Here is a 23,994-nt window from a genome sequence, read left to right as displayed (position 1 = left end):
CTAAACTTGCAAAGGTCTTCATACCCATGCAAGTGTACCTAGGTGGTGTTGTGGCGATTGCATAGAAACAGGGAACGCCCCTTCTAGGCCTTGCCAGAGCTGCTCAATGCCGCTTCAATCTGCGTTTCAAATAGGAAACACATTTGGGTCCGATTCCTAAATACACCCCGTTATCATTCCGATTGTTAAAAGCCCATCCTGAGATTAAAAAATGGTAAACAAAGAACTTTTTAAAAGGGTTCTGTAGGTAATGTTCACCACTTTGGGGCATTATGAGAGCCTTCTGCCAATTACAGCCTACCTTCTCAATAGTATCCTCATCTTTAAATCCCCTCATCTTTAAATCCCCTCTAGGCAATCTCTCTCTCCCCCTCCACTCTCGCATTCTCGTTCCCTAGGTGTACTACGTGGTGTTATACTGATTGCATAGAAGAACAGGGAACGTCCCTTCCAAAACTTGCCAGAGTTGCTCAATGCCGCTTCAATTTGCGTTTCAAATAGGGAACACATTTGGGTCCGATTCCAAAATACACCCCCTTATCATTCTGATTGTCAAAAGCCCATTGTGAGATTAAAAAGTGGTCACCAAAGAATTTTTTAAAAGGGCTCTATGGGTAATTTTCTCCACTTTGAGGCATTATGAGGGCCTTGTGCCAATTACAGCCTAGCTCCTCAATAGAATCCTCATTTTTAAACCCCCTCTAGGCAATCTCTCTCTCTCTCCCCCTCCACTCTCACATTCCCGTTTCCCCCCCCCTTTTGAAAATTCCCATTCCAATCCACGTTCCTTTCTTGTTTTTGTTCCTCGTTCCATGTTTTTATAACCATTTGGTCATTCTCTACAAGGATTACACAGAAACTTGGAAATATTAACTCCAATGCACGAGATAGAGGTCTATCTTGTGCATCAAAAGGCTGCAAAGGGTCTATAAGTGAACCTTTGTAAAAATATATATATATATACGGCTTTAAATTCACAGCACCACGTTGGCAACCATGTAAACTTATGTAGGAGATAATGGAGTATAATAACCCTACGACAATCTAAGAATTCTTGACAAAAGAGTCTATTTTCTCTATGAGAGAGGTGGTAGAGACCCAACTAACACAAGGGTAAATGGCTTGGAGAGGATGTATTCACACGTGTAGTTCAGGGAGCCTGTAACAAACTGCTGACGTGTCAAAGCCTAAAGAATGGAGCCAACTTACAGATGTCGGCCGAGGGGCCTAAACCCTAAGAAGAACAAGTAGCAGAAGAAGAAGAAGTCCTACCAACTTATGGGGACCCCGTTCGATGGGGCCTCAAGTGACATAAAGGATTAAAATAAAGCAAGACCCGCACTCACACACAAACTAATGACGTGGCAGACTTTCGAAAATTGCACTGACATGATGATGCGGCAGGCTGTACGGATTTCCGTGTTTTGCGTTGGTTGATGACGTGGCAATTGTACGGATTTCCGTGATTTACGCTGGCACATTTTTGGCTTTGTTTTTGAATCAGATGCTTTTGAGTTTGAAGGCTTTTTACTGTAAACTGCTTTTGGGGCCTAGGGCCTTTAAATATGAGGTTAGGGCTCATTCTTTGGCATGCTTCCTAGAAAAGGTGCAGAGTCTGGAGTTCCGGCTTGTACTATGTTGATGCAATATAAAGAAATACCGAAAGGGGCGCGAAGGTTTGGGGCCAATACTCTCTGGGGTGGAATTCCGCCACTCCGTGTCGCATGTCGTCTCTCTCTTTAAGTTCAGTTGTTATTGAAGTGCTAAAAGTCTGTTCAGTCTGTTCTTTTCTATTGGCACGTGGTGCCCGTCTTGTGACAGAGCCACGCATGAACCTATGGCTATTTGATGCTCTTGTCACATGCACATTCCTATATAAAGCTCAAGTATGGGAGTCGAGTCTTCATCACTCATGCAAATTAGGTCACACATATAATGGTTGACAATTATGCCCATGATCAGGGGTGGGGCTTCTCTAACAAGCCAAACTCGAGACCAATGTGGTACTTACCGACACTTTCCTTTCGGGAGCTGTGAATCTTCGGATACATAGCTTTTTGAACAGGGCCGCAGCTAGTATAAAGGAGATCAAACAGGGAGGATAAGCAAGCTTGCCTTTTTTATTAGTATCCACTCTTGCTCCCTTCGAATAAAAGAAGGGCTGAAGACTCTGCTTTTTTCCTTTGGGATTTGGTACTACGCCGTGTCATAACGTATTCACTAGCATCTTCACCTCATTCAGTACAAACTTTTTTATGCACCAGTAATGAGTCTCCATCTGCTCCACCCCTCTTTCTATTCAAATATTTTTAACAAGTCAAGGTGGATATTTCTATTCAAATACTTTTAACAAGTCTAGATGGACATTTCTATTCAAATACTTTTAACAACTATATGTTATGATTTTTATAGAACTCTCTCTTATTCCCTCTCTTCGTGGAAAAGTAAAAGGAACCATCACTTAAGCTAAAAGCAATCACTAACGCAAGGAAAGGAAGTAAAGGATTGGTGAAACTGTAAAACTTCGATCTTCACCATTTTAATTCCGCTACACCTGACATTGGTATTGGAGCTCTGTGATTTTGCACTAATCCGCAAATCTTGTATGTTGTCGTGTTTCGCCCAAGGACGCTTCTCTCACTCACAGAACTTGAAACTAGCCCATAGGGCAGTAGACTTTGGCTTTCACCCGAATCTTTACTTTACTTGAACTGTAGGACACAAAGGAACTTCACGAATAAACATTTGCCTGGAATTCAACACTTCAAGACATTTCACGACTTGGTAGCTAGAGCGCTACCAGCAAACAGCAACACCCTGTAGGCCCCAAGGACTGGTGCCCCATTCGTGTTTCTTTATTCTTATTAAACTTGAGAAAAATCTATAGCTGTCCCACTTTTATCAAGTAGAAATTCCTCTACACTAACCTGATTTCACAACATAACCATAGTAGAAGTCTCCACGGACAAAATCCCAAGTACAAGGTGACTTTCCACGCACTTTAGAGAACTTTACAAACCTAATGAGAAATTATAACACGTTGACTTCTCTATTTTGCGCTCCGATTCCCGTGCAGATCACTTTTGTGGATAGCCCTCGAGCTCTCGCACCTGTAGGGTCACTTGCCCCTTGGATTAGACGGGATTCCCCGCGGGAAATCTCTCTAAATTGTCCTGTACAAGCACCCAATGCTTTCCCGAGGCTCCATTCGCAAATAAACGAACTGAACGCTTCCACCTAACCCTCACCAAGCTCTCCAAACCTGTCCATGGTTGTAATTGCAGGTTTTTGACCCAATTTCGTCAACGTAGCGGCGCAAAAATCCCTATAGGTCAAAAGTACACGTCAAGGACGCGATATGGAAGCTTTCCAATGAGCTGAAGATCAATTTCAGCATGATGTAATTCCCCGTCTTGACACTGTCAGGTGCCCAAAGCCCTGTTTAAGAATCCCGAGACTCCCTTGATGTTGTCCTATAGTTTAGGTGCAAAACCCTAAACCTGCAGAAAAACACAGCAAGCTGTAATTTTCTGTTTTGGATTGTTTTGGGCGGAGCGAACACGTTTACGCATGTGTCAAACACTCCCGCACGCAATGGGACAGTTCCCTTGTAAATCGATTTACAGTTCCCCGTGAAAACTCTCCGTTTTCGCATTCCTTTACAATGGAATTGTGCGTACCTGAAGGAGATTAGCAATTAGCTAATCCAGTTCTTGTACAGAAGGCTCTTGCCTTGGCAAACGCGCATAAAACCCCCAAAACTGTACATGGTCATTTGAGAAGCCCAACTAGTGGGGCATTACCATATGTGCAAAGGGGGGGAGAGAGAGATGCACGAGAGCAAGTCGTCGTGCTACATAGAGCAAGGGAGAGGGCAAGATTTCCATTAAAGTTGTGATCACTTGCACCCACTACTCACGCACACACTGTAGTACTTAATGAGCAAAATAGCCTCCTCTCTCGATTTGGGCGCCCCCTCCAGCTGATGAGTCTAGCAATTCTGCCTGGAGCCGCCATGTGTCCCTTATGCCTCTTTGAGTTCTTTTCCTAGTACCCACCAGCTTATAAGTGGAGCCTAAATGACTTTGAACTGAGCCTAAACAGCTTTTTATTGCTCGGATTTCAATGCCGACTGGCCCAACCATCTCGTGGCGACCTGCCCTTCCTGAGTGCGGGTGAAACTGTCGATCGTCGGCCATTTCAGGCTGGCCATACAATGTCCGGCCATTTGTGACTTCAAAAAGAGGGTCCCAAAAATTGAATAAAATTCAAGGGAAAGAAACCAACAACTAAGGTTAGCGGTGGCCACATCCTCCTGACAGAACTGCAAAACCTACGATTGCGCGTAGGACCATGCACCTTGAGCGTAGGAAATGCAAAGTTCAAACACTATATACTGGGTGTTACATTTGTGGTTCTCTTGCGAGAGGATAGTTGACTTGGCGTGTGCACTTGACCACCTTGACATAAAGAAATCCTAGCATAGATATTTGTAGTCATAAATTCTTCGACATGACAGACCACATCATTGAAGACATGCATTGGAGACATGAAGATGTTGATTGCGAGTATCAAGATTTGTTAGTGGCCTATGACGACAAAGGAAGGTGCCATCAAGATCAGCCTATTAGCTTTGGAGTCTTGGCATTGTTTGCGAAAACACCTCTCCTATCTGCTTAGGGAATTCTATCACTCCAGAGGAGCCATTGCATCGTCATCAATCTATACACATCTTGGCAACACATCCGGTCCACATTATCTGCATCTTCTTAGCAATCGGTGGCCATCAATCTGAAGCCAAAAGGTTCCAATCCGAGGTAATCACCGTTGGCCACGCCTGTTGCAGAGACGAGGATTCATCTAGAGCTTCCATCATATGGCAATCTAGTAGAAGCCCAAGGAGGAGTCTCTATCTTTAAGGAGTTACTTGATGGTTTCATAAGACATCATACAGAGGACTTGAGAACTTGCCAGGCCTATAAAGGGCCAAGAGAGTCAGCACTTCTCTCAGTTTGTCTAGCACTAGCATGAGGAGCAGATCAGCCTTGGCGTTTTGCTTCAGATCGGCAGCCACATTTTGAAACCAGATCAGCCAGCGTTTTCCCTAGCGCCTACATTCTCAGCAGATCAGCCAGCGTTTTGCAGATTTCAGCCCATCTCCCTCGCGAAACCGACTCGGATCTGTCCTTGCGAGTCTTCCCATTGCGGTCCGGTACTATGGCAGCTGATCAAGCCTCTCCTCGACCATTCCCTTGCCGGCATCGAGTGCTCCCATTGCTGTCCATCATCGGCATCATCAAGATTTGCATTTTCAGCCCTGCTTTACAAGATAGATTTGCTGCGGTTTTTGTGCCAGATCTGCATTTTTGCACCTAGATTTTATTCCTTCATTCCTCACACATCAGGAGCACAATTCAGCCCCAGATCTACCCCTCAGTGGCCATCCGCAATCCCACATCGAGAAGGATCCAAAGGTGCATCAAATCAGCCACGGAAGTGTATCGTCTTGAGGAGTTACCGCAGCAACAGTCATCATTCAAGTCAGTAGAGTCTGCTTTTCAAGTATTGCATGTGTGTACATTCCATTTACACAATCTAAAGCAAATACCACATTGGCAGTGGTGTGGGGGCCCCTTGAGAGGGTTGGTTAGGACCACCCCATCGGGTCTCTGTCTCTCGCAGAGAAAAGAAGGCCCAAGGAAAGAGCACTCGTTATACATTTCCCTACACTAGAAGCTAGCTAGGAAGGAATTCCTGAAGAAGAGACCAACACTCAAGCAAAGTGGGATATCTTTGGGTGATGACCTCACTCTAACACAGGTAGCACACATGCAAGAGCTGATGCAAGAGATCAAGGCGGCGAGGGAGAAAGGGAAAATTGATTTCTATAGGGAAGGGGGAGTATTGGTGTTGGAAAAATGCACCACATAATGGTGCGAGACCCATAGTTACAGGGGACGGGGGGGACAGGCCCTAGGGCCGGGGAACAGCCGTAACCGGGCCGGGAACGGAAGGGAACGCCGAGGGACGGACGAAAATCGGGCCGGACGGGCGGGTCGCAGGGGGACGGACCGGGGACGGCCGGGGTCGGACAGAACGGCCAAGGTCAGACGGGGTCCATTCAAAAATTTGCCCGTTTTTTACCGTTTTTAACGGATCTGTGCAGCCCCAACTGCCATATTTTTGGAGCCTTGGCCCTTGGGAGGCTATAAAAGGCTCCCTTGGGCCTCTTAATACTCATAGTCTCAATGCTCATTCCATTTCCCTCAAGCTCAAGGCTCAAGCTACTCAAGTCTCAATCATCAATGCTTTCCTCTCTACTCAATGCTCATTGCTCAAGCTTGAAGCATGACCATTGACTACTCTACACTCTAGTCTCCACTCTCAAGTCTCTCCCTCTTCTACCCACTTTGAAGTTTGAACTTTGAAGCTCTCCTCTCCCCCTGCTACCCACTTTGAAGCTCTCCTTTACTCTCTCTCCACACAAGCTCTCCCGTCGTGCAAACGTGGTCGTGGTGGGATGAAGTCGACTTTAGCTCGCGTGGCAAAGGTGGCGGTGCAAGACCATGGACGTGCAAGCTATGTCCATACAAGAGATCGGGTGGTTCAAACAAAGTGCGAGCCCATCTTCTTCATGAACCCGGTCACGAGGTGAAGTTTTGCCCTCATGTAGCTCCCGAGAAGAGGTTGGATCTTCTTGAGAAGCTCACGGTGTATGAGGTTGCGGAACCGGCCAAGAGGGGCCGTTTTGTTGCCGTTGATCCCTCCGCCACGGCGACACCGCGAGAGCAAAGGGAAGCCAACCTTGACGACATCTCTCGAACCTTCAAGAGCCATGGATCTACACCATCCTCTTCCGTTCCGCATCGCCAAACCACTCTCAACGAAAATTGGAATCCTAAATTGAAGGAAGAGGTGGATAGGTCGGTTGCCCGATTCTTCTTCCACGACCACATTGCCTTCCATGCTTCGCGGTGAGTTTCCCTTGGCATATGCACATTGCAATCTTCCATTTTGTATTCATAATGGGTTATAACTTCTCGACTCTCGACTCTCCATACTAACACAACATGCTCTATTTTGTGTGGATAGGTCTCCATACTTTCGAACCATGGTTACGAAAATAGGGGAATATGGCTCCTCTTATGCGCCACCTTCATCGGAGAGGCTTCGCACCACCCTCCTTGACAAAGAGAAGCTTGCCGTGGAGCAAGCGGCCCAAGCAACAAAGGATTTGTGGGAGACCAATGACGTCTCTCTTCTTGTAGATGGATGGAGCGACACCCGCAAGCGGTCCATCCACGGGGTGGTGGCCTACTCTCGGGGGGAGATGTACTTTGTGGAGTCACATGATGCATCCGATAGTAGCAAGGCCACTGAGATGCTTGCTGCGGAGTGGACAAGCACCATAGAGATCATCGGCCCGGAGAATGTCCTTTGTATGGTTGCAGATGGAGAGGCGTCAAATAGGGCAGCCGGAGCTATCATTGAGGGCATGTATCCCAGCATCCATGTCACATTTTGCATGGGGCATTGCCTCAATAACCTCCTCAAGGACATAGGGAACTTGTCATGGATTTCACCCACCATTGGTGACGCCTCTCGAATTGTCTCCTTTGTGCTCAACCATCAAAAAGTGCGCCATGAATTCTCAAAGAGGAGCCACTTGTCCTTGCTCAAATATTCAGAGACAAGATTTGCATTTAATTGGCTTATGCTAGGCCGCTTGTCTACATGTGGCGGAGCCTTAAGGGGCCTCTTTCTCAGTGATCAGTTCCAGGCCATGCCGGAGTCTACATCAGCCAGTAGGATTGAAATGCCGAGAATGGGCCGACGACGCCGCTTGGTTGGAGGAGGTGAAGACTCTTGACGCCATGGTCAAGCCTATTCTACACCTACTTCGAGTGGTGGATGGCTTGCAGCCATGCATTGGCAAAGTCTACGAAGCCATGGATCGGATGATAGAGGCACTTGAGAAGCTTGTGCCTGACCCTGTTCAGTATGCGGAGATTCATGGCTTGTGTGAGTCGAGGTGGAATGGATACTACTCTCCACTTCATGCGGCAGCTTATGTGCTTGACCCTGAGTTTCAAGGAAGGCGTCAAGAGACCGACAAGGAGGTGAGCAAAGGATGGCGGCTTGCATTGGAGCGCCTTGAGCCTAGCAGTGACATTAGGCGCAAGATTAGAGATGAGCTACTCAACTACAGGCAAAAGAAGGGCCCTTATGGATGTGTAGATGCACAGCTTGATCGCAACAAGATTGGCTCGGTTTTGTGGTGGGAGGACTATGGAGGAGATGGCCCACATTTGCAGCGCTTGGCTGTTCGTGTCCTTAGCCAAGCATGTACCACTAGATGCTTGGAGCAACTATGGAGTGTGTATAGCCACATTGCCTCTAAGAAGAGGAATCGCCTTGGGGTTCAGAGGGCCAATGATTTGGTGTTTGTGAGCGCTAACTTGCGCATGCTTGCCAAGAGCGTCACACACAAGGCAGATCCTTTCACTGAGTGGGAGATGGCACAAGAGAATCCATCTATGGCCGATACTCTTTTGGAGGAGCTAGAGGAGGATTTCGAGCCTCAATGCGAGCCTCCCGAGCCCTCATACATCGCTGACGACCTCGACTACGACGACGATGTGGAGATTCAGCAGGCGAGCACTTCTTGAGTTTGATGATCATTGATCACTCGACTCTCGAGTCTAGACTCTTGAGTCTACGACTCTACCTACTACATAACCCTTTGTACTTTTTGTTATCCTTGAGGCCTCAAGCTTGTCCTAAGGCCTTTAGGCTTTTTGACTCTTGAGCCCTTGTGGCATGCACTTCTCATTTTGTATCCATCGATCATCGATGTTTTATTAGCACATTTCAGCCTATATGACTCATGTTCTTTGGTCTATTTAGTGTAAATTTATGGTCAAAGTGATGCTCTATGTGTGTGGCATGTGTGTAGGTCAAAAAATGCCAAAAAAACTCTCTTTTTTTTTTGCCGTTCCCACCCCCGTCCTCGTTTCCTGACTTTTGCCGTCCCGACCCCGACCCGCCGTCCCATGTGAGACCTATGGGACCAACCTTAAAATGGTAGCATGGAATTGTATCGTATCAATCAATGAAGCTAGATGTAGGCACATTTGAGGATAGCTTTAAGGGAAGAGACGTTATTTTTTATTCCGAAACGCATCACACTCCTGGGGGCACATTACCTAGAGTGACGGGATACCATACTATCATGATTGGACACACATTGACACGGTTGTGCGCATCCATCCTTGAGCAGAAGTTGAGTAGATGGGTAGAGAGAGGGTGTACGGGCAGCAAGACAAGCGGGTTTCAAGAGAGGTTTTTCTACTGTTGATCATAATCTGACACTCAGGGCCATTATTGAAGAGGGGAGATCACGTGGGAGACGGCTCTATTGTTGCTTTGTGGACTTCCGCAAAGCCTTCGATATAGTGCCCAAAGTTAGATTGTTGCGCAGACTGTAAGAGATGGGGGTTCCAAAAGAGTTGATTTGGGGGATCATGGCTCTATACAAGTCAATAGTGGGGCATGTACTCCATAGGGGATTTCTAATTTGGTTCACTCCGCTATCGGAGTGAAACAGGGCTGCCCGCTATCTCCTACACTATTTGGCATCTGTGTGGATGAGGTTACTGACTACATTGAGATGGGTGGTGATAGAGGAGCACAGTTGGCAGGGACATGAATCCCACTATTGTTATATGTTGATAATATTTTGCTGATTTCTGACTCCTCGGAGGGGATGCAGCGTCATTTAGATGCTTTGTACACATTTGCCCAAGATAGTGGATTGTCTCGTAATCTTGGGAAAACAGTGGGTGAGGAGGTCAGCACCTACTTTTACATATGGCTAGGAGACGGTACAGTATACAGATGCATACACCTATCTTGGGGTAGTCTTCAGTGGACTGGCATTTTCATTGAGAAGAGCAGCAGAGACTAGATTGACGAGAGCTTAAGCAGCCTTGGGAGGTTTGGAGAAGATGTGTTCGCAGATTCAATTTAAGGAACCTCGAACAAAGTTGTGACTTTTTGACACTCTAGTGGCTTCAGCTATGCTCTATGGAGTTCAGATTTGGGGGCCCTTAGTGGACCAACAGGGCAGATCTGGTAGCACTGATGGATGGAGATGTATGGAGAGGCCTCTAGTCTCTATGATCTCTCAGATAATTCGGGCTAAGGCCTCAATGCCACATGAGATTATTCGAGTTGAGCTGGCAGATGACATGGCTTCAGCATGGATAGACTGCCTCCATTCCAGTACTCCTTGGATGCACCCTCCCTTTCTCTCACACGGACGGAGACCACTTCAGGATTTGATTCAACCAGATACCAGAAACACATGGATACAACCGGTACAAGAGTTGGCACGAAGATGGCTTTCTATGGAGAGCATCTCCTCCAACTAACAGAGAATGGATATGTGATCAGACCGGCCTATATGGACAATCATTTATCCTATGGGATACGATGTGCTATTGGTTAGATGCGCACATCATCGCATAAGCTAGATATTGAGACTGGCAGGTTTAGGAGACTACCAGCAAAAGCCAGGATATGCAAGTTGTGTCATATAGATCCAGAGACAAAGTTACATCACATTTGTCATTGTCCGGTATACTATGAGATACGGCCACTTTCACTGTCTATTTAGAGAGGGCTTTGGACCGTTGGCTAGAGTCATGAGATATCAGGATCAAAGATGCCTCGAGTTGTTTTTGCTAGAGTTGCGCAGACACAGAAAGTTTCTTGAGGAGACCAGGTAGTGGGAGACATTCACAGAGGAAGATCATTGACTTCTTTAGAGCAGGGAGTCGGCAGCTGGATGAGCATGCTTCACAACAGACTTCAGAGCCCACTTCTACCAAAGGTATATTAGTGGACAGAGCCACCGAGCTGGGGAGAGCAAGACGCCCATGCCTACGGGGGTGACCACGACATCGACGGAGGCTCCACCAAAGAATCACGACTATTCTAGCACAACATGGGAGACGCCCAGTACGACTATTTATAGAGGCGGACATTGACGAAGCTCTCCCGATCGATGCAATACTTTCTCCAACCCCCAATGCCAAGTATCCTCAGGCATGGATGATGATGATGATGATGATTATCAGTCTTAACGTTTTTAGTCTTTCAATTTTAGTCTTTCACTTTACTTCATTTTATTTTTGTACCCAGACATTGAATAAGATCCACAAGAATTGTATCAGTTTGGTGTCATAGGTCATTCTGTCCTTTTGAAGACGTTTAATATAACATTTCATTAAGGCCTCCTCGATAGCTAAATCACAAGGCTCGCTGCTGCCCTCGCCCACCTCCCCTGCGCACGCATTGCACCCCCCTCTCTCACCATCGCTCTCCCCCCCCCAAGCCTCCCTCGGGGTGCCCAGCCCGCTGCCTGCTGTCAGCCCAGCGCGCCCGCTGCGCCTCAGCCGCCCGCCCGCCCACCCCAACCTTGCGTTCCCACTCGCATTGAACCCCCCCCCTCCCAATCCCACTTCCCAGCCTCGCCTTCGCACTCGCATTTGCCCCCCGCCTGGTCCCTCTTCTCAGCTCACAGGCAGTTGTCTACTTAGCTTTCTGGGAGTTTCGCGTCACCTTCGCCCTTCTCGATTCAGTAGCAGAACAGAATGGCGGCTTCTGCTTCACCTCAGAGGGACTCTACAGAAGTCCCCTCGCCCGACACCGCGGAGCCGACCCTTCGACTTGCTCTCTCGTCAGAAGAGCAAGCGAACGTGATGGCCGAAGTGGAAGGTTTACAAGCCACTTCAGTTATCTGCAAGATCATAGGCACTCGTCCCAGTCGGGGCGAGGTTTGAGATCTACTTCAGGCCCGCCTTCTCTCCGATGTGGGCAAGATCACCGATGTCCAGATCCTTGGGAGAGGATACTACCAGATAGAGTTCGAGTCTTCACAGATGACGGCCAACGTTATTTCGATGAGCCCGGTTGGCATCCGAGCATCTTGAGCCTACTTCAAACGATGGCATCATGGTTTTGACCCCTCTACATATGGGCTTGAGGAGGAGGGAGACTTGCCGATCTCGGTTTGCTTCCCAGGCCGATCTCGGTTTGCTTCCCAGGCCTCAGGCGAGAGTACCTCCCTCTTCTTCCCAGGATTGGTTCCATGTTCGCGACAGTTCTAGAGTCTCTGCGCACTTCAGCTTCAGTTGTGGCCAAGGCCGCAGGTTTACCTACTATGCGGGTTCTTGATAGTGATTCAAGGGGGTCGACCTACACTCCAGCCTGCTCCTGAGCTTACTCCACAAGAGCGGTGCAGTGAGAGAGAGGAGTGTTGGGAGCTCATCTGCAGCCTGACACTGGTTCATCTGGCAGGCCCGCTGCTTCCGCATCTTCGAGACTCGCCTTGTACCACCAGCAGAGAGTTCGAGATCTTTGGCTAGAGCTGATCCATACTCTCAGGGGACAGTTTGAGAGACTCCAGGGCAGCTCGGACCGCACGCGGGAGCGTAGAGAGGCTTTCCTTCGACTCTAGCGCCCTCGGCCTTTCTTCACCATGGTCCAAGGTGAGCTCAGATGGCACTACCGTCCACTTGTGTGGCTCTCCTCCGATCTCCTGATTTAGCCTCATTGTGTACATATGCTGTTTTTTCATTGGGAGAGTCTCCCCTTATGATTGATGTAGCCCTCTCTAGTAGAGGTGGTTGCAGTCCTATGGGCAGTTTCATTAACTAATAGAAGGATCTTTTTCTCGGAAATAAAAAAATTTAACATTTCATTTTATTTCATTTATCTCTCTCTCTCTCTCTCTCACTATTTTGTAACTGATTGGTCTCATAGGTCATTTTGGCCTTTTGAAGACGTTAATATAACATTTCATTTCATTTCATTTCTCTCTCTCTCTCTCTCTCTCTCTCTCTCTCTCTCTCTCTCTCTCTCTCTCTCTCTCTCTCTCTCTCTAGGGAAAAGTAGAAGGAACCATCGTTCAAGCTAAAAGGAATCACTAACGCAAGGAAAGGAAGTAAGGATTTGTGGAAGTGTAAAACCTAGATCTTCACCATTTCAATTCTGCTACACTTGACAACTTGCTAAAACTATCACTACGAGGGGAAGAGTTTTGTGCTCTAGGTGTAGTGGAAGATTGAGAAGAAGAGGTACTACGAGGGGAAGAGTTTTGTGCTCTAGGTGTAGTGGAAGATTAAGAAGAAGAGGTACTATGGCTCTTACCATTCTGTTCATGTTGAGGGTTCTGCGGGATACTTGACTTGTTCTCCTACCACTTACCATTCTTGACTTGTTTCTTTATTATCACTACGAGGGGAAGAGTTTTGTGCTCTAAGTGTAGAGGAAGATTGAGAATAAGAGGTACTATGGCTCTTACAATTCTTCTTACCATTCTGTACATGTTGAGGGTTTTGCGGGATACTTGACTTGTTCTCCTTCCACTTACCATTCTTGTGCTTCATTTCTTGCGCAAGAGCAATCGTCACAAACTACTGACGTGTCAAGCCACTGAAGAATGGAACCAACTTGCAGATCCTTGCCAAGGAGCCTAAACCTTAGAAGCAACAGAAGAAGTTTTACCAACTTGCAAAGTCTTGCCGAGTGGCCTGTGTTTAAAGAGGAGTTCCCACCAACTTGTAGGACCCCGTCCGATGAGGCCCAGGGGACCTACAGACATAAAAGTAAAGCCGGCACACACACGCGCATAAAGACCTGATGACGTGGCAGCTGTACCAAAGCCCGCATTTTACGATGACTTGCTGACATAGCAACATAAACTGAATCCCGTGTTTATTTGATTTTTGGGACCCTCTTTTTGAAGTCACAAATGGCCGGATATTGTGTGGACAGTGTGAAACGGCAGACGGTCGAGAGTTTCACCCGCAGTCGGGAAGGGCAGGTCGCCACGAGATGATCGGGCCAGTTGGCACTCAAATCTGAACAGTAAAAGGTTGGCTAGGCTCAGTTCAAAGCCATTTAGGCCCCTCGCTACACGTTATAAGTTGGTGGGTACTAGGAAATTAAACGAAAGGGAGTCAAATGAACACGTGGCAGTCAAGGAGCTGCATGCAAGCCAACACAAAGCCTCCAGAAGCCTTATCCAAGAGGGGGCACCCAAAGTCGAGGGTGGAGGCTGATTTTTGGTTCATTGTGCCACTCAATGTATGTGTGAGTAGTGGGTGTAGGTCAAAGTAAAAAGGAACGGGCAGAACGGGGCCCTCCCATTACCGGAACCCCCCTGTGGCAGCCGAAACAGGAACAGAAACGGAACGGCGTTCCGTTGCAGGGCAAAACCGAAACGGTGGCAGAACGGGCGGAACGGCAGTTCAAAAAAAGTGACCATTTTCAAATGCCCTTTGGGCCTTGGGCGCCCTGGGAAATTTGAACGCTTGGGGAGAGGGGGAGGGCTCTAGCCTCTCTAATTTAAAGCCTCATGGGAAAGCTCAATCTCACCCCTCCCTCAAGGATTAAGCTCAATGCTCATTGCTAAAGACTCATTGTCATCCCTCTGTCCGGCATCAAGCTCCCAACCTCAAGCTCCCAGGACCGAGCCTCAAGCATAGTTACACGGAATGGGAACGGGGAACGGGAACAGGAGGGTCCGGAACGGGACGGGAACAGGGAGGAGGAGGGGGGTCCGGAACGGGAACGGGACCGGAACGGTAGACTAAAGTAAGGCTTGAATTACCTCCATTCAGCTTAGTCCCAAATCAACTCCTAAACAACCCCAAAACTGCTCCCAAATCTGCCTAGAAATCTACCCTCAAACTGCCCCAATTATGTCCCCCAAACAGCCCCAAATGCCTACTTTTGCGCGTTTTGCCCCGCGTGTTGCCATTCCGCTTCACGTTCCGCCCTGTTCCGGAACACCGTTCCGGTTACACCCTGTTCCGGAACGGTGTTCCGTTCTCGACTCCGTTTCGGGAACGAGACTCGTCTGGAACGCCATTTCGGAACGTTTGGGCTGTGTTTCGCCCGTTCCCTGTTACACTGGCCTCAAGCTCTCTCCTTCTCCCTTGGGCCTCAAGCCTTTAAGCCTCGAGTCTCAAGCTTGAAAGTTGAAGCTCCATGTCTCCCTCACTCTCTCTCTCTCCCCATCTCTCCCTCAAAGCTAACTCTTGAACTTTGAAGCTCCATCTCTCCCTCTTCCCTCAAGCTCTCTCCCACTACCTTGGGCCTCAAGGCTTTAAGCCTCAAGGCTCAAGCTCCATTTCTCCCTTTCAGTTAGCAACCCGTTATTGCATCGACACATAGCACAATCGCGTGTAAGCCTTAAAAATGAAAAATCATTGCAAAGCATGCCTAAATAGGATTCTACTTGGACTAATGGGTGTGTATTGCTCCCTGCTAACATATAGGTTAAATCCAACCTAATTTAAGCATATTTTAAGCTTGCCGTTCTAGACCCCGTTCCCGTTCTGCTTCCCCCCCCCCCCCCCCCGACCCCAGGTTCCGGAAATGTTCCGGGTAACTTTGGTGCACGTGATCACAGCTTCAATGGAAAGCTTGCCTTCTCCCTTGCTCTACGTAGCGCGATGATTTGCTCTCACACACCTCTCTCTCCCCTTTGCACATATGGTAATGCCCCTCTAGTTGGGCTTCTCAGATGACCATGTACAGTTCTCGAGGTTTTATGCGTGTTTGTCACGGCAATAGCCTTCTGAACAGGTACCGGATTAGCTAATTGCTAATCCCCCATTGGTACGCACAGTTCCATCACAAAGAATCGCAAAAACGAAGAGTTTCTCCCGCGAAAACTCGTCCAATTTACAATGGAACTGTCCCATTGTGTGTGGGAGCGTCTAACACACACATAGACGTGTTTGCTACACCCAAAACGATCCAAAACAGAAAATTACAGCCTGCTGTGTTTTTCTGCAGGTTTAGGGTTTCACACCTAAACTACAGGACAATCGTCAAGGGAGCCTTGGGAAATCCGTGGGATGCTTAAACAGGGCTTTGGGCACCTGATAGTGACAAACAGGGAATTACAGCATGCTGAAATTGACCTGCAGCTCACTCGAAAGCTTCCAAACCGTAAGGGAAATTGTCCTTGACGTGTACGTTTGACCTACAGGGATTTTTGGCCGTTATGCCAGCAAAATTGGGTCAAAAACCTGCAATTACAACCATGGACAAGTTTGGACAGCTTGGTGAGGGCTAGGTGAAAGCATTCAGGTTGTTTATTTGTCAGGGGAGCTTTGCAAAGCATTGGGTGCTTATACACGACAATTTAGAGAGATTTACCGAGAGGAATCTCATCTAATTCAAGGGGAAGTGACCCTACAGGTGCGAGAGCTCGAGGGCTATTCACAAAATTGATAGACACGCGAACCGGAGCGCAAAACAGAGAATTCAGCGTGCTATAATTTCTCGCCACATTTCGTAACCGTTGGCACGTGGTGCCGGTGTGGTGACAGCAATCCTTACAGCTACATTGTGGTCAATAGAGTCAAAGACTTGCACATCGTAATGTATTCGTCCAAACCAAAGAGGAAAGTCACCTTATCCTCCTCCAACTTATGCACTTGCACATCAATCTGCAAAATGCGGCTAGCAAAAGAGATAACGGGAGTCCCATTTTGCTTGAGGCCTCGCCAACCCTCTTTCAACCAATCAAGGTACTACACTGGCATAAAACAAGCCTTGAGCTTCTCCTAGAAGTCCGCCCAGCTCTAGGACAATAGTTCGTCATCTGCAGCGTGCTCAAGATGCACGGCCAACTAAGTTGTTTGGCCCACAGCTCGGCCCACAGCTCGCTACTGCTGCCCACCTGCGCACGCCTAGCTTCACCCCCCCCCTCCTCCTCAGCCCTCTGCCTCTCATCCTGCGCCACCCCCTGCCTACCCGCGCTGCCTCCAGCCTGCCCTCCGCCACCCCCCCCACCCCCCCCCCCCCTTGTCACCCCCTCCTCCTGCTGCCGCCAGCCTTCCCCTACCCCACCCCCCCCCCCCCCCCCCCCCGCCTCGGTTTCTCCTCGTCATCTGCTGCAGTTCGGCCTCCTCCGCATTGCTTCGTTTTTGGGGAGTGTCTCCTGCGCCTGATTGCAGCGTCCGCCCGTCGACCTCTTCTTACGACACAACAGTAGACACAGATGGAGGCTCCAGCTTCGCCACAGAGGGACTCGCCCGACCCCGCTGAGCCCACCATTCGACTTGCTCTCTCGCCGACAGAGCAAGCGAGCCTAGCCGCTGAGGTAGAGCGTTTGCAGGCGACTTCGGTCATCTGCAAAATTCTCGGCACCCGTCCTAGCACAGGAGAGCTGCGAGACCTTCTCCAGGCCCGCCATCTCGCAGAGGTGGGCAAGATCTTGGATGTCCAGATTCTCGGACGGGGGTACTACCAGATCGAGTTCGAGACCTTCGAGATGGCTTCCAAGGTCATTGCTATGAGTCCACTGGCCATCCGAGCATCACGCGCCCACTTTCGACAGTGGCGACATGGTTTTGACCCGACTTCGGATGTGCTAGTAGAGGAGGCAGACATCCCAATCTCAGTCTGCTTTCCGGGTTTACGGAGGGAGTACCTACCACTTCTTTCCAGGATTGGCCCTACCATCGGGACTGTCCTGGAGACACCTCATACGGCAGCATCAGTAGCTGCCAAGGCGGCTGGCATCCCCTCAGTTCGAGTTTTGGTCAGAGATACCCACACGCTCCCGAAGGTCATCTTTCTCCCTCGGGTGAGTGGGGGTTGGTTTAGACAGAGTGTGGAGTACTCGGGCCTCCCGAACCAGTGCTTCATTTGCAGACAGATTAGCCACCTAGCGAAGGCCTGTCCACGGAGGAGGCCACCACTTGCACCTCAACCTCAACCCCAGCCTGCCAAGGCTTGGCCGCAGCTACAGCCAACGGCACAGCGCACAGATTCAGAGCCACCCTCCGAGCCTGGGGCTCCAGCAGAGGAGGGGTGACAGCAGGCCCGTGGCCGTCGACGCCAGGGGCCCCAGCGAGAGCCTGGCACTCAGAGTGGCCCTCAGGTGCCTACTCAAAAGCAGTGGGTTCCCACGGGGAACAGCTTTGGTCCTCTTGAGTAGGAGGAGCCCCCTACGCCAGCCTCCACCTCTGCTTCACCCTCGCCAGCCGCCCCCCCTTCAGAGTTCCCCTCCTCCTCCTTATCCTCCCCCCCACCCTCTGCTCCCGTCCACTCCCCACCTCGCCCCTCTACCTCTGTCGCCCCACCCCGCTCCTCTTCCCCTCCGCCCCCCCCCCCCCCCCCCCAGCTCCTTCTCCCCCCCCTCTTGCTCCAGTTCCACAGTCGACTTAGGAGATTGGTCCCTCGTCGGCCGCTAGGAGATCTCTTGGCAGCGCCTTTGCCACGAGTCGCCTAGCGAGAGAGGGTCAGCCCTTCTTGCGGCCCCCTCTGCAGATTCAGACATCTTCCCTTGCAGCTATCCCTCGTGGTCTGACGAGCATTGACCTCCGACGCCGCTGGGATTTCTTCGACTACGGGTTCACTCGCTTTCTCGGCGATTCCGCAGCAGACCACGAGGCAGCCTGCTTCAAGGTCCATGCTTCGTTCCTCGCCGCTAGGGGGACAGAGGCCTTGGACTCAGCAGTTGGTTTCTCCTTCCCCCTCTGTGGTAGGGCCGAGACAAAGTGGTCCCTCGACTCAGTGGTGGGATGGTTGCATACACAGGTTCTCGAGTTCTCTAACCACATGGGAGAACTTGGAGTTACAAATTTGCTGAAGACTTTGTGGCCACTGGCCAAGTTTGCGGTGACACCCCCAGACTCAGCAAGATGTAGGCACATTGTGGTGTACTTTTTTGCTGATACGCAGTGTTTGCCTTGCTATGTATACATTCATGAGGACTCCTGGACAGAGGAGGTTGCTTTACGCACGGCTCGCTCTGCTTGGGCTTGGGCTAGGCACTCACTGCAGTCTCGCCTATCTAGAGGACACTCGGATGCAGATTACTCCCCATCCAAGCCAGCCTCGAAGATAGCCCGTCTTGCTGCTGCGGTAGCATCTGTTCTCTCTCGCTCCCCATGAGGATCGTCTCGTGGAACGTGCAGGGACTAGGTGGGCCCCAGTTTCAGCGACAACGGGGCCGATTGCGTCAGGAGCTTCAGCGTTGCCTTGTGGGAGGAGAGATTGATCTCCTTATGCTTCAGGAGCACCATCTGTCTGAGAGCCGCATTCGGCGATGTAGTCAGATTTTGCGTGGACGATATGATACCTTTTGGTCAGCTGCTTTTGGACCTGGAGGCATTCAGGGTGGGGTATGTATGACTATTGCGAACTCATTGCAGCAGGCCATTGTGGGCAGAGGAATTATTGTGCCAGGCAGGGCTCAGTGGATTACTATGCAGGTTCAGGGTGGCCTTGTGGGCTTCCTGAACATCTATGCGCCCAATGTGGCGAGTGCTCGTGCAGAGTTTTGGTCAGAGATTGTTGAGTCTTTGCCACAAGCTGACCATTGGTGTGTAGGAGGGGACTTCAACATGTTGGAGGACCCTTCTGACAGGATTGGAGGCAGCCATGCTACTGTGCATGGAGTCGAGTTAGCAGCTTGGGAGAGGTTGTGTATGACTTTGAGGGTCTCGGATACATGGCAGCACTCTGGCTTTGTGAGGTCTCCAGCGAGTCTTGCCTTCTCTAGATCGGACCGCAAAGTGGGAGGAGTGAATCTCTCGCGGATAGATCGCTTCTACACTAGTGACCACTTCAGTGACTTGAGGGGATCAGTGGGCATCCTGGCAGGGACATCCTTCTCGGACCATGCACCAGTGATCCTCACAGTGGCAGACAGGCAGAGGAGTGGGAGCACGATGCTTCGCATCCCAGAGCAGGTCTTGTTGGACTCAGCACTCAGAGAGAGGGTAGAGGCTCTCTCGACAGAGGGCATGGACAGCCAGGCTCTACCTGCAGACAGAGTGGCCTTAGGCCTAGCTCAGCTTAGCCACTTTTTTCTCCACGAGTCTCTGGCTCGACGGGCTGCAGCGAGAGAGGAGGAGGAGCGTCTCAGACGAGGCATTGCTTCACTACAGAGGATACAGGAGCAGCATCCAGACAGTCCATGGTTGGAGGAGCAGTTATAGCAGGCTCGACAGGAGCTTGCTTGCACAGAGGAGAGGCGTCATGAGCTTTCCTTTCACCGACAGGCATCTCAGTGGACTCAGGTGGGTGACAGAGTGACAGGTGCTTTTTTTGAGACAGTGGGACCTCGGCACTCGCATGCCAAGGTCAATCAGTTGAGGAGACCCGATGGGTCACTTGTTTGTGAGCCCGAGGATATGCGTGCAGTTGCTACTGACTTTTACCATGAGTTACTGTCGGCTGAGTCCCAGTCAGAGCGGCAGGATGCATGCAGGGAGCAGGTTTGGGCACAAATGCCTTGTCTTGTGACTGAGGAGATGCGCCAGAGGCTAGAGATGCCTCTTCAGCTTGAGGAGCTGCACACGGCTCTTAGGGCCCTCCCTCGTGGTAGTTGTCCAGGTGAGGATGGGCCGACTCCCAACTTCTTCTTGGAGTACTAGGACCTGCTTGGCCCAGATCTTTGTAGTGCCTTTCAGTACATTCTACACACAGGAGTGATGCCAGATAGCATGAGTAAGGGCCTGATTTACCTCATTCCAAAGGAGGGTGGCTCCTTGAATGAGATTCGACAGTGGCGCCCCATCACCATCCTCAACTCAGCCTACAAAATTCTTGCCAAGGCTCTGAGTTTGAGGATTCAGCCACTTTTGGAGAGCCTTATACATGGGACTCAGACAGAAGGAACGCAGTATCCTTGACAACATCTTCACTTTCTGGGAGGCTTCTGCCGTGGCACGGCTCCGTGGGGAGGACCTTGTGATTCTTCTTCTCGATTTTGAGAAGGCATACAACAGAGTTGACTGGGACTTTCTAGAGGGCACTCTACGCAGGATGGGCTTCTCAAATGCTTGGATCAGAGGGGTGTCAGCTTTGTACAGACGGGCTCACAGTCAGGTGCTTTTGGCAGGAGGTAGAGGTGAGCGCTTCATGCTCACACGATCGGACAAACAGGGTTGTCCTCTTGCCCCCTTTCTCTTTCTGTTCTATGCAGAGGCGATGAGCAGATTTTTGATGTCACAGCAGGTTGGTCTGAGGGGCTTAGCACTCCCTATTCGGGGAGATGAGCTTCTGGACGCTGAGTTTGCCGACGACTCAGCCTTGTACTTAGAGGGCCAGGAGGCCAATCTACACAGATGTGAGCAGGCTTTGGAGACCTTCTGTTGTGCATCGGGCGCACTGATCAACTGGAGAAAGACAGTGGCTTTCTCGGTTGGCAGTGCTCCTGTGCCAGATTGGATGCCAGGAGAGGGTTTCAGGTGGATTCCCCCAGGGACTGCAGTTCGGTACTTGGGTTGTCAGGTTGGTTTGGACTTGCCCCTGCGCCGCAGATTGCTCCTCTTCTCCTGTCCATCAGGAGAAAGCTGTTACATTGGAGCTCAGCACAACTTTCACTGGCTGGTAGAGTAGTAGTTGCCAACCAGGTGTTGTTGGCGACTATGTGGTACATCACTTCTTGCTGGATCTTCTCGAGTTCTTGTATCAGCCAGGTAGAGAGGCTGATCAGGAACTTCCTTTGGTCAGGTCGTGACACTCAGATTGCCCGAGCCAAGGTGGCTTGGTCGGTCATCACACTTCCTTATTCTCAGGGAGGGCTTGGGATCATTGATCCAGCACAGCAAAGCAGAGCCCTTCTTGGGAAGTTCGTCGTCAGAGGACTTCTTCCAGGCGAGGAGCCCTGGAAGGAGTTCTTGCTCCAGAGGCTTCATGCCAGGGTGCCTCAGTCAGGAGGCCCTTGGCAACCTTCAACCAGATGGATCTTTACAGAGTTGCGCCGAGTTGGTTTGAGCAGGAGACTGGAGGACCACTTCGCTGTGAGTTTGCTTCGATCTTGGGAGCTCTTACGGCGTGGCCTATAGCAGAGACAGCCGACGTGCACGGAGGAGCGCCTATGGCAGCCCCTCGTCTGGAACCACATGGTTAGCACTCAGAGAGGCGACTTGGTTGGGAGTCGGCCTCATGTTTCTTGGGGTCCCATGGCAGCATGTCCAGCGCGCTCTCTAGGTAACTGGCTAGAGTTCACAGGTTTGTCAGAGGAGGTGCAGGGTTTCCAGCTACAGGGCATGAGAGGGGTGCAGAGCATGTGTCAGGACATCTCAGAGTCAGTTCCAGCTGAGTGGCTCACACCTCTCGAGCCAGTAGCACCCCGGTGGATGGGAGCCTTCACACGACTCGAGGTTCTCATTTCAGTCAGGGCCTACTCAGAGACTGTCCCAGCCCTGTTCTTCGAGCTTCAGGGTGGGGGACGATTACAGCGAGTTGCAGTAGAGGCCCCGCAGGTAGCAGAGTGTTGTTTCCAGAGGATCCGAGTTGTGGGCATCTGTGGGAGGACTTGCGTCATAGACCCTGACCCAGCAGCTCTTGAGACTGGACACTGGAAGCTATGGGCTTGGGAGTGTTGTCCACTGGCACGAGTACAGTGGGATCTTGGTGAGTGGCTATGGAGGGACCCCTTCTCTTCTGCAGACCGCCCAGGAGTCCCCTTCTTTCAGTACACTGTTCGGCTTGGACGTCATATACTTGCAGCACAGAGAGAGGCCCGCCCCGCTGCAGCACGTCATTGGTAGGAGGAGGGCCTCACAGTCGAGTTCTTGGCAGCCTTTTGGCAGAGGCTGTGGGACTCTAGACAGCCGAGGCGCGTCACTTTGTTTCAGTGGCTGGTTGCACACAGAGCCACAGCAGTAGGGAGTTGTCTTGTGCATAGTGGTCTCTCAGCCGCATGTGCAGCCTGTGACCAGTTGGTGGAGAGTCAGCGTCATTGTCTTTGGGACTGCCCCTAGGCCCAGCAGGTGTGGCTACGAGTTCTTCGGCTGATGCCTGCTCTCTCCACGGCTCGACAGTACACTTGGGGGGCAGCGGCCTGGTCCACACTCACGCGCCCGGCACTTCAGTTTGATCTATCTTCCACCAGCAGGATGATAGTGATGCAGGGGGGGCGACCTACACTCCAGCCTGCTACAAAGCTTACTCCACAGGAGTGGTGCAATGAGAGAGAGGAGTGTTGGGAGCTCGTCAGTGGCCTGACACTATGGTTCATCTGGCGGGCCCGCTGTTTCCGCATCTTTGAGGCTCGCCCTGTGCCAACAACAGAGACTGTTCGTGACTTTTGGCTAGAGCTGATCCATACTCTCAGAGGACAGCTTGAGGGACTACAAGGTAGCTCTGACCGCATGCGGGAGCGACGCTTTCCTTCGACTCTGGCGCCCTGGGCCTTTCTTCACCATAGTCCAGGGGGTGCTCAGATGGCACTACTGTCCACCTGTGTGGCTCTTCCCTCCTCCCATCTCTTGATTTAGCGTCATTGTATATATGCTGTTTTTTCATTGGGAGAGTCTCCCTATCATGCTTGTTGTAGCCCTCTCTGGCACAGGTGGATGTAGCCCTATGGGCAGTTTTCATTAACTAATAGAAGGATCTTTTTCTCGGAAAAAAAAAGAGATGCACGGCCAACTGTGCGTCTTGCTAGGCTTGATACCAATTAATGGCATTACCCGACAAATACATGGCCGCTGTCAAAACTTAAATGTTAATGTTTTTCTTGTTAGTCGTCACAAAGTAAGCATTAAATTGATACAACGAAGAATAAATCACAAGCATCCATCTTACCATTATACTTATTGAAAGTCAACTTTTCAGTGACTAAAGTTTTGGAGGAGTTGTCTCTCTCTGATCTACGTGATGACTCGGCGGCCTCCTTGAGTGGATTGCTCTTCGAGGAGAGCACGTGCACGACCAAGTCTTGCATTTGTTGGTCTTGTGGCCCCTCACGCTCTACCCCAGTGCTACCCTCTTTTCTTTAGCCGCTATGCCTTGAGCTTCGCGTGTCTGCTCTAACCTCCTTTCTTCAACAGCTACACGTTGAGCTTAGTGTTCCCTTTCCACAGTGGCCCACTAAGCTCTTTTCTCTTTAGGCTTTGGCTCACTGACCTTCCTTTTCCCTTTCGACTTCGGCTCACTGAGGTT

At 50.3% G+C, this 23,994-nt stretch overlaps 1 protein-coding gene and 1 pseudogene across 1 annotated transcript in view; one reads left to right on the top strand and one right to left on the bottom strand.

Moving 5' to 3' along the window:
• The window catches only part of FZL (FZO-like protein), a 74,079-nt gene that overhangs the window by 31,653 nt on the left and 18,432 nt on the right, over positions 1–23,994 (bottom strand). The gene's annotated exons all lie outside the window — the stretch shown is intronic.
• On the top strand, positions 4,513–16,314 carry LOC147425554 (uncharacterized; annotated as a pseudogene).

The sequence above is a fragment of the Adiantum capillus-veneris genome, chromosome 25 (assembly GCF_014529385.1).
Source record: "Adiantum capillus-veneris isolate H3 chromosome 25, ASM1452938v2, whole genome shotgun sequence".
NCBI lineage: Eukaryota > Viridiplantae > Streptophyta > Polypodiopsida > Polypodiales > Pteridaceae > Adiantum > Adiantum capillus-veneris.
The sequence above is the reverse complement of the archived record's forward strand: the minus strand, read 5'-3'. Positions and strand labels throughout refer to the sequence as shown.